This window comes from Haemaphysalis longicornis, unplaced genomic scaffold (genome assembly GCF_048455015.1).
Source record: "Haemaphysalis longicornis isolate Haplotype H1 unplaced genomic scaffold, Haemaphysalis longicornis Haplotype H1 scaffold_14, whole genome shotgun sequence".
NCBI lineage: Eukaryota > Metazoa > Arthropoda > Arachnida > Ixodida > Ixodidae > Haemaphysalis > Haemaphysalis longicornis.
In genome coordinates, this window is record NW_027526245.1 from 26,275,768 (window position 1) to 26,287,030 (window position 11,263).

The 11,263-nt window shown below is 45.2% G+C and overlaps 1 long non-coding RNA gene across 3 annotated transcripts; it reads right to left on the minus strand.

Annotated features, from left to right (window-relative positions):
* Positions 1–575: 575 nt before the first annotated feature.
* On the minus strand, positions 576–8,846 carry LOC144165014 (uncharacterized). 3 transcript variants are annotated; one of them, XR_013321309.1, is made up of 3 exons: positions 8,640–8,846; positions 7,388–7,659; positions 576–1,000 (listed from the first exon to the last, which is right to left on the minus strand). It is a non-coding gene; the product is annotated as an uncharacterized LOC144165014 (long non-coding RNA). The 3 variants fall into 3 exon arrangements; XR_013321307.1 differs by having other exon boundaries at positions 7,388–7,674; XR_013321308.1 differs by having other exon boundaries at positions 8,462–8,846.
* Between the last annotated feature and the right edge of the window lie 2,417 nt (positions 8,847–11,263).

Sequence of the window (11,263 nt, forward strand, 5' to 3'; positions counted from 1 at the left end):
CGTAAAATTATTCAAGAAAACGTGCACGACATGTTGAAGCGAAATATTATTCGTCCTTCGGCTAGCTCCTCGTCATCACCAGTAGTGCTAGTTCAGCAGAAAGACGGTTCCGTGAGGTTTTGTGTGGATTACAGGGCGCTCAAAAAGATCACTCGCAAGGACGTTTATCCGATGCCGCGCATCGACGACGCGCTCGACACCTTGCAAGGGGCAGATTTTTTTTCTAGTCTCGATCTTCGATCGGGAAACTGGCAGATCCCCATGCAGGAAGCCGACAAAGAGAAGACAGCTTTCGCAACACGCGATGGCCTCTACGAATTTAATGTAATGCCATTCGGGCTTTGCAATGCTCCCGCTACATTTGAAAGAATGATAGACAATGTCTTCGTGGCTTTAAATGAAAAACGTGTCTCTGTTACCTGGACGACATTGTTATTTTTCCTCCTCATTTGCCGAGCACCTTCAACGCCTGGAAAAAGTATTAACTTGCCTCAGCGAGGCCGTTCTCCAACTCAATGCAAAAAAAAATGCCACTTTGCAACCACATCCATCAAATTATTCCCTACTGAAAAAAATCAAACGATATATGAACGATAACTCGTATACGAGATTATGGGATCGTAAGGTGAATGATATCATAGGCTTCAACGATATCATTGAGATATCGTAGTAGCTCATCGTATACGTTGGATCATACAAGTCGGATCGTTGCAAGCGATGTCGTTCGAGTTTATCGTACAGATTTTGCTGGGGTCAGCGACAATATGTATTCGATGTGTGCGTGTAATACAAGCGTTAAATGCGCAGGTGTTGATATTGTGCTGTGAATGTGCTTAGATCCTTGCACAGTAGAATACGCAAAAGAATACTTGGAAGCTGCTGCCTTTTCCCTTTTATTTCATATCCCGCAGCAGGTTGGCCACATATCCATTAAATGCTTTCAGCCGCTTCTCCGTGGTAGCTTCACTGTTCCGGTGTTTCATGAAGTAACCATGGGCACCTGCACAAAATGGAAAAAGAGAGGGAGCAGAGAACATGTGTTTAGAGGGTGCACGTGAACCTTTTGGGTGTGTCTGACCCATTAATCAAGCGATATTACATACATGCTCAGTTAGTTGTACCACCTGTGAAGACTTTCATGGTCAAATGAGGCTACTCTTCACAACTGCAGAAGCTGTGCTTGCTCACAATGCTATGACTATGACCACCAAACATCGTTGGCCCACACTTAAATGCAAGATTCGTCACATGTGGAGATGTGTCCCTTATTATTGTGCTAGCGCAGTGGAGAAAGGTGTGGGGAGGGGCACCTAAGAAAAGCCATGTTTCCCTTAAGCTTCATGAGCTTGAGCTCACAGCATGGCTGCAGGCTGATGCTAAGGTCCGAGGTGCAAGCCTATACCAGCACATCTTATATTGAGCACGGACCACCACTTGGACATGGCACTTGCCTCACGAGTTTATGTGGATGCTATGTTGTGAGAACAGTGCATTCGCAATATTGCTTATTTTGCCCCTATCCCTGATCTTTAATAATGTGCAAAAATTCGCAACTACAATATAACAATTGAATCAAATAATGCAATATTTCATTTCAACTCAAACAGAATAAGACCTGGTGAAATGTAACAGCGCAATAAACGACGAGGGACACAGAAGAAAATTCACAAGACGGGCGCTTCTGTGTCCCTCGTTGTTTATTGCGCTATTACATTTCATCATGAATTTGTACCAACTCACCCAAATTTCCATTTTGTTCGAATAAAACCATTTGAAAATTACGAGCGAGGTCTCTCCACTTGGGCTTTCCTGCACTGCTTGAGTGACAAACGGTGAAACGCTGATGGAGCATTTGATAACCACCTCTCATCTCCTTAGTATTATTGGGCCAGCTCTGCCCCTCTGGCCATAACGCAATTCATGAAAACAGCAACAGTGAAATAATGGGGGGCAAAACCAACATGAATCAGAGGCAAGGGCCCGATATATGAGCCCAATGTCTGCAGCGACTTCTCGCTGGAATAAGTTGAACGAGTATTTGATGACACTAGATGGTGGCTGAAACAAACCATCGCAGTCTCGAAGACATCAAATAACTTTGGATTTAAAATAAACATCTATTGCAGGGAATTCGTCACAGCTCTAAAAAATAAACGAATTGCATCGCATATGACCCTCCTTCTCACGAAAATTTGGATCGTGTTAAAGCTTACAATCGATAGCTAAATGTATTGTTCTTCTAGGACACCTCCTTCAAGTGTTCGTGGCAAGAGCCGAAGGACTGTATGGAGAATGTTTTATGACCTTTAACGTGCACCAGTTGTTGCATCTCGAAAACTGTGTGGAAAATTTAGGACCGTTATCGGCTTTCTCCGTCTTTCCCTTTGAGACGGGAAATAGAAGAATTACAAAAATGGTGGAGGCAACAAAAGGGGCTCCTTATCAAATTGTGGAAAGAGTTGTTCATCAGGAGCTAGAGGTTATGCTTCATTCATCACCTCTAGCCTCAAATGTGCAGCTCTTCTGTGAGCAACAATTATGCAATGCTCTTACCACGAAGAAACACACAATGCAAATGGGTAAGTGCAAACAAACAACTATTTATTCCTTGGAACGCCTCCAACAGCTTTACAGAAAAGAGAAGAAACAAACGCTAAAAAAAGGGCAGGGGGGGGGGGGGGAGGGGGAGATTTAAGGCGAGAAATGGGACGACGAAATACAGAAATTTTGACTCTGAACTATTCAAGTTGAATGCGCAGAAGCCTAATCATCAGAATCTTCTGCGCACACCCGGTATTACAGGGGCCAAGGTGCATCTTTTAAAAGGACAGTTTTGCAACAACCTTAAGACTATGACGCGTGCTCACGTATTCTCCGAATGTGCCTGATCCCATGAAACAGGACTTCACAATTTTCCTTTTCTGCAGCTTGGGTGATCTGAACAAAACCTCGGTCTGCTCAAATAAAGCCTTCTATCCACACACTTTGCAGTGTGCGGCCAAGTTTCCAGGCCCGCTCGTCCGCTCACCTGTGTAGCGGGTGCTCCCTGAGCCTGGTGTTTACGCACCTGCCTGGGTGTCCGATCCAGCTTCTTTTGCAGTTCAAGGGGATGCGGTAGACAGCGCCGACCGAGCATTCAACAAATTTTGTTTTCTGCTTTGTGTCACACTGATATTTTCACGTCGTGTTTCCATCCTGATTAACCCTCTTACAAAGCCCTTTAATTTGATGGGGGCTGAGAAAACAACTCCAGCTTCTCGCTTCGCTTTTAGCTTCTTTATCTTGTGTATGTACAGGCTAACTTTCTTTCTCTGCTGTTCTTTGGGCCCTTGCTTGGCTTTACCCCCTTTAGCACTTCTAGGCAGTGGACACAAGAACTTGCGTGGGAAACCCACTAGACCTTAAGCGTGCCCACTGTTACAGTTACAGGACTTTTTTTAGGGCTTGGAGGAAACAGCCTGCAGCAATGCTTCTCTTTACTAGCTTCGGATGTCCAGAGTTAAAGGGAAGCGTAGGTACCCCCCCCCCCCCCCCCCCCGCTTCGATAAGACCCGCACGTGTTGGATGCTCCAACATGGCTTTGAATGTCTAAATACCGCAGCCTATCGCTGACAGGTGTCTCATGTTTGAACTGTAACCCCTAAAATGCAGTGTGAAAGTGCTCAAGTACGGCAAAAAGCTAGTCAAGAGAAGCATTGTTGCAGGCTGTTTCCTCCAAGCCCTAAAAAAAGTCCTGTAACTGTAACAGTGGGCACGCTTAAGGTCTAGTGGGTTTCCCACGCAAGTTCTTGTGTTCACTGCCTAGAAGTGCTAAAGGGGGTAAAGCCAAGCAAGGGCCCAAAGAACAGCAGAGAAAGAAAGTTAGCCTGTACATACACAAGATAAAGCAGCTAAAAGCGAAGCGAGAAGCTGGAGTCGTTTTCTCAGCCCCCATCAAATTAAAGGGCTTTGTAAGAGGGTTAATCAGGATGGAAACACGGCGTGAAAATATCAGTTTGACACAAAGCAGAAAACAAAATTTGTTGAATGCTCGGTCGGCGCTGTCTACCGCATCCCCTTGAACTGCAAAAGAACCTGGATCGGACACCCAGGCAGGTGCGTAAACACCAGGCTCAGGGAGCACCCGCTACACAGGTGAGCGGAGGAGCGGGCCTGGAAACTTGGCCGCACACTGCAAAGTGTGTGGATAGAAGGCTTTATTTGAGCAGACCGAGGTTTTGTTCAGATCACCAAAGCTGCAGAAAAGGAAAATTGTGAAGTCCTGTTTCATGGGATCAGGCACATTCGGAGAATACGTGAGCACGCGTCATAGTCATAGGTTGTTGCAAAACTGTCCTTTTAAAAGATGCACCTTGGCCCCTGTAAATCCGGGTGTGCGCAGAAGATTCTGATGATTAGGCTTCTGCGCATTCAACTTGAATAGTTCAGTGTCAAAATTTCTGTATTTCGTCGTCCCATTTCTCGCCTTAAATCTCCCCCTCCCCACCCCCCCCCCACCCTTTTTTTAGTGTTTGTTCCTTCTCTTTTCTGTAAAGCTGTTGGAGGCATTCCAAAGAACAAATAGTTGCTTGTTTGCCCTTACCCATTTGCGTTGTGTGTTTCTTTGTCTCCATCCTTGTATCGTAAGCCTAAGCAGCGCACTAATCTAACCCAAGCGCGATATGAACAACTAGCCCAGAGAAGTGCTTTAATCAGTTTGAAAGCATTGATGGTGGTTGTCGAAAGAGATTGTGTGATAAACTGCAACATCGTGTGTGAAGAGATGTGCACGGGAAGATATGCAACATGGAAGATGATAAAAATAGATTTAAAAGGTAGAGGACCAAGCACACTGCCTTGGACGACACCAAAATTAATGGGGGCAAAAGAAGTAGAGTTATTAGCAGACGTTAACTTAAAGGGGCATTAAATAGGCTTCCGAAGGTAGTCGTTTCAAATACAAAATTGCTAGACAACATGTTCACGACAACGTATACCAAATATAACACCTCTGCGTAAAGCGAATGCTGCACAAAAGTGCAAGAAAGGTCTTCGCTTCTTTCCTTGTTTACCTGTCAATCCTTGTCGCCATTCTCACACACTCTGACGTAACTTTGCGACTCTGACGCAGCCTTCATGGCAAAGCTGGTGCTGAACACTACAGCGTTGCTTTTGGCGGGTTTCCTAAAATCTGCAGTTAATCAGCGTTCCCAGCTGTGGTGGAAATGCGGGTGCATGGTTCGGCGGCCCTACAGCACAGCTATCTTTGGAAAAACAAATGTCGATCGTCGCCATCCGTTACACGAGCTTAGCTGAGTCTGTGGATATAGTGCATTGTTTGCAAAGTATGAATAACACCAAAAAACACGGAGAGTCTCTGCAGGTGGAATCGCCGCTACAAGCGTGACCGCGGCAAGCATCTGCCTGCACGGTCAACAAGGACCCCGCTGTGCAGTGTATACGCGATATGGCATGAACCGCAGCAGTTAAAACTTGCCACTGCCCGCCAGAGGGGGACTATTGCTTGAAATCAGTTTACAAATGCATGAAAGGGGGAAACAGTGCAGTGAAAGATTGTGCTGGTAATCGTCATCAGCTCAGCTTCGTAAAGTGGTGACTGAATAACTGCGGCGATGCTAAGCCTTTTCTGCGCAAGCTAGAGGGACCTGCTCGCTGCAACAGCGCCACCACCAAGAAATGCTAGCGAACCGCCAATCGTAGGTGGAAATCTTCAATTACAGTCACCAGCGAACATGTTGTGTTTGGGACCTCCCTATCTGACCGTCAAATACTCATTTCCCCCATTCTACAACTGACGTAAAGACGCAACCACGGCAGTGCGAGCGGCCCGCCTGCTTACTGCCCCACTCAGCTCAGCGCAGCCAGCAGTGGGCGGAGCATACACATCGCCTGCTAAAAAAGAAAAGCGTGACAAGCAGAGTCAATGGCTGTGTGTACCTCGAAACTGTAAGGTCTCTAGGTGGTCTTGTGCATGTCAGTGATGTCATTGAATTCACACCGATTAAGAGGTGCGAGGACAGGGTGAAAGCTCCAGGCCTTATTGCCAACCCTTTTTATTGAACAATAACTTAGCTAATACTTAACACTTTTAAACCATTTTTTGCGGGATGCTGTTCCTTCAGCAAACGGCACGTAAAGTCGCTACCTTTGGAACCCTGTTTAGGGCCCCTTTAATTCAACAAGGAAGAAAATCCGTGATCCAAATGAGGACATTAGGGTGAAGTCTGAGAAGTAGTCTGCGGTGTGCAATGCGATCAAATGCGTTAGAAAAATTTAGATAAACTGCAGGAGTGTGTAAACCTGCGTCAATGGATGAATGTAGATCCTGAAGAATCCCAGAAAGTTGTGTTTTACGAGAGTAACCCTTGTGAGTTACTCTTAACCCCATGCTGATATTCAAATATGATGATGTAATTTTATAAGTACTTAGTGACTTGAGAGAGAATGAAATGTTCCACAACCTTGCAGATGGTGCTTGTTAGGGAAATTGGCCTGTAGTTTAATGGTGAAGCACGGTACCCAGATGGAAAGGTTCATACTACCACGGCTATCCACCCATCACTGAGAATAGCGCCTGTCGAGAGACTGAAAATAGCGCCATCAGAATTGTACAGTGTGGATTGTACTTTTCAGTACATTGTAAATAATACCAGTAGGATCTGAAGTAGGTGGAATTTTAAGCTTACCTAAAATAGAAAGTAGTTCCACGTCAGTTTGTATGGTTAGTTCTTCAAGCCTTATAGAAAGATTTTATGATGATGATGGTGTTTAGGTTTTAATGGCGCAAGGCCAACTAAGGGCAAAGAGCGCCAAACAAAAGTCGTGTTATGAGAGCGACATGAAAGTAAAAGTAAAACATTTCAGTAAAAATAAACAAAGTAAGACACAACATAATTAGGATGACTGGCGTAAAGGGCCAGGTTGTCAAGATGCATGACAAGAAATGAGATGTAAAAATTTTACATCGGTAAGAAACTCGAAAACACATTTGAGTGAAAACATGGGCTTGTCTCCTAAGAGGTATGACGGGTGTTGTGGAATATGTCGTGTGTATAGTTGTTGGAAGTGTTTGCATTGTGTTATGTCAAGTGCCTTGCATTGAATGAGTATGTGGATTACGGATAGGCCCTCTCCACACCCGGTGCATATGTATAGAAACATTTTAAAAGGATTGCCTGGCTTGATTCCATGCGAATGAACCCTTTAAAACAAAGTTCGGTTTCTCTTCCTGCGCCTCCAGGTTCTCTTGAATATCCCCACTAACCAATAACATGCTTAAAATGCACAGCACTGCTTCACGAAAATGTTTCCAATTACCAGAGGCTACAACACTGCTAACAGGTATACATCATGACAACGGAAGTTTGCACAACATGCAATAACTAACCTGCAAGTACATAATCGATGGGTGCGCTGAATGGCAGCAGTGCCTGGGGCCGAGGAAATGACGTGCGTTTGAAGGGGTGTGCAAAGTGACTTGGTGCCAGGTGACAGACAAAGGAATGGCTTTTCCTGGTGGTGAAGCATACGGAGCACCAAGGGAAGGCCGGCCGCAGCTTAGGTCCAGCAGGTGGAGTGTTGGTTGGCCAGGGGAGGCCCTGGCAAAGCCTTGGGAACTGGACTGACAGGCAGCCGACCCAGGACAGCCAGCAGCAGCACCTGAAGGTACACGATCTGTGAGTGCACAGACAGTAGTTGAAATACAAGAGAAGGCCACGCAAAGATCAAATGCTTACATCAAGCGGATTTGTAATCGCTTAAGGACATTAACCTTCAAGGCAATAATAAGAACATTCCAGCAACATCCAAAGTGAAATTTAGGTCACATTAAGGATGTGTTTATTAGACACGCCAGTAATGCGACTGGGGTATTCATGATATATCCAAAGCTTACCGCTACGCTAATTTGCATTGAACGCATGCTAGCAGCTTATCTGGGTCCATAGCTTTCAATAGGGACTAGTGTGTGCTTGTTGAGGATCCCCTATTGCATTGCCTAGCTTGTCTTTGCAAGTTCGATTCTCCAATATAAATCGAGTTGAAAGTGCGGGCCGACAGTTTCCTTGTTAGTCTCTGTATGGTCTTCAATTTCGGGATATTAGGATGTTGACAACTTGCTTAACTTTCATCACTAATTTACAACAATGCAGATGCCTCTGATATCGAGCCCCACAGTTCCCGCGAGCTGCTCCTACGGAATCAAGTGCCCGCTTTTTCGCATGTACTTCCAGGGCATCTCCTGTCCACGTTACTTCATCGTATACCGCAGGCATTCACGGATGTGTACTGATCACAGCATTGTGCCGCTCACGCGAAATTTCGACGGGATCTGCAGTCGCCAAGGCAGATTTTGGTAGACACATAACGCAAAAACGCATAGGTGTTAAAGAACCCCGCGTGATGTCAAATAATTAGCAGCCCTCTACTACAGCGCGAGCGTCGTAGTTAAGGTCTAGCTTACGAGTAATTTGATGCTGACTGCCGCGGAAACCGTGGACAGGTAAATCCTGGTCGCCCAGCAAGTACGCAAGTCCCCTAGGATTTAAGAGAAAATGAGATGGGGGTTTAGTGAACCGCTGACCCATAAACACCAGAACCCGTTCCAAACAAGTACAGATTTATAAAACATGCCTACTTACCCTAGCAGGAACGATGTTTCCTACGTAAAATCCTTCTTCACTGTCGTCTTCACTTTGCGAACACCAATACACTTTGTTCGGAAGCAATGCCATCCACTTTTGACGCGCAGTCTTTTGAGGCGGGCGGCGATGATCGTTCTTCCAGTGCCCATGTTTTCAACACATGCGTAGGTTGAAAGGACTGACGTCGCGCAATAAAACTTCTATAAGTATGATTTCAGCTGGAAATGTGCAGATAAAACTAATGCAAACAGCACAGCACAAACGCGGGATCCTCACAAACGCACACACAATGTAAGACACAGTTGCCAGGCTGTAATAGCAGCAGCAGCACCTCTATGTTTGACGAAAGTCGTGTTAGTACGGGAATATTGGCAATAATCTTTTCGTTTCTCAAAGCTATAACAAGTTTATATCTTCAAATTGAGGTTTTCATACGCAGAAGTACATAGTAATGAAAAACTCTGACACATTTACACTGATGTTAAAGTAGTTTCGATAGTTTTGATGGTTTTGACGGCCTTTATTCCGGTCGTGCTATTCCGGTCAATTCTCGGCGGTTTCTTTTCCTTTTTTAGAGAAAGAGACGGAACAAATCGCTAACGTTGACGTAATTGGAAGCAGGAAACAAGCGCTTACCCTTGTAAAAAAAAAAAAGCTATTAAATTCCTCACGGACAAAAAAAAAAAAGTCTTTGCCGAGATTCGAACTAGCGACTACCAAAACGCTAGGCGAGCATTCTACCACTGTACCATCCTAACAAGTGATTTCCGTCAACTAAGAATGTAGTATAATTATCAAAGTGTGAATGGATATTGTTGCTTGTGTCTTGTTTTGACCGTAGTTTAGACATTTCGGCAGTTATAGCGCTTGCTTCTCTCGCACCGATCTTGCTGACAAGGCCAACTACGCTAGTGTTACAAGCGATTTAGCCAAATCTCCCTTATTTGACCCAAGCAAAGCTACCTCAGATCATCCCCGATCTCTTCCATGCAAGCGACGGTAGCCACGAATGAAGTGAAATACGCCGCTAGTTTGGGAACGCTTGTTTGTCACGCACCGATCTTGCAGACAAGCCACATCACGCTAATAGGACAATTAATGACAGCAAACCTGTTGTGTAAAACGACTGCTGACAGCAGCGAAAACCTCTGAAGTAGTTCGAGTACGTGGGCATAGCTCAAGGCGCAACATAAGAAAGCAACCGAAGCGACGAACGACGCGAAAACCGTGATGGGTACAGCAAACAGGTACAATGTGCGGCAGCGACGAGCGAAAAGAATATTACAGGCCGCTCCCAGCGGCCCGTGTGAAAATAGAAGATAGAATCCCTGCCTACACGCCCTGAAATACATCTGCACAGCCGATTGAGTTTGTCGCTAAAGAAAAGCAACCAAGGCTGCAGCAATAAACTGTGCTTGCCTTGGTATGAGCCAAAGCATGTCTTGACATCGTTGTTTGGTAGGGCTTCTGACTGTTACTTAAAAAAGGAAAAATACAGTGTGGACAGGCAGCTAGCGCACAAATGTGTACGTCTAGCGTCTGTCATACACTGTTTTGGAGGATACGGCGCAACGTGCTGCTATACAGAAACAAATACTTCACAGTGAACAGTTTGGCTGTACATGGTACGTTTCACTAAAAAAAAAAAATGCTGAAGCCCCAGCTTGTTATGTAGCTTCACCCCAGTGCTTTTATGGATTAAGCATGTCCCATCAGCAGCTGTTTTCAAATTCTCTAATTCTTATTGGAGCATTGTAAAGTTTAAACAGGGATTTCCTCAATGCCCCCTCCCCACTCAAATTCCCACCAACACCCCATGAGGAGAATTTGGACAACCCCCCAAAAGCGAAATTCTGGATGAACCCTTGTTTGAACTCAATTTGTGCATCTTCCAGTAAGATCCTTAAAAGCATTCCCTGAAGGAACAAGGGGTGTCAATTTCACTGAAAATGATAAATGGTGCTTTTTAGTTTTGGTCGGTTGTCAACGTATAACATCCTCAATAAGCATGCACCGGGGTTGCCCCCAAAACTGGTGCAACGCACAGTGCCAGGTGACAATGTGCACCCGGCATGGAGCGTTGATCGAGGACAAACTGAGCAATTCTACCCAATCACCATCTCTTAAGCTAAGAAAGCAACGCATAAAAATGTTCACAAGTGGCAATACAGCAGCATAACACGACACAGCGCTACTAGAAAGTGATATTTAGTGAAGGGCAATGATTATGTGTACATTAAACCCATATCCGTCACACATGCGCAACAATGCACTTTCACCGCTTCAACTAAACAGCCACATACAAGCTGATTCTCATCTTCGTTACAGCCATAATACGAGTGCCTGTTTCTGTCCACCCTTCCGCTTGATGGTCTAGGCACCCCAGTGACTGTTCATGAAAATTCAATCGAACGAAACGGATGCAAATCTCCAACTGGCTGGCAATTCATGCAGCCTTCTTTGCAGTACACGAAGTTCATGTCTTCATTTACAATCTCTGGCCGTTGTTGCCTCCGTGCGGAGCCCGTCGCATCATTGCCCAATGATTTCGCAAGCAAGTCATCCTTGTCAGCAACAACATACAGCTCTGTCCACCTTCACACAAGTGCACCGATGCGCCA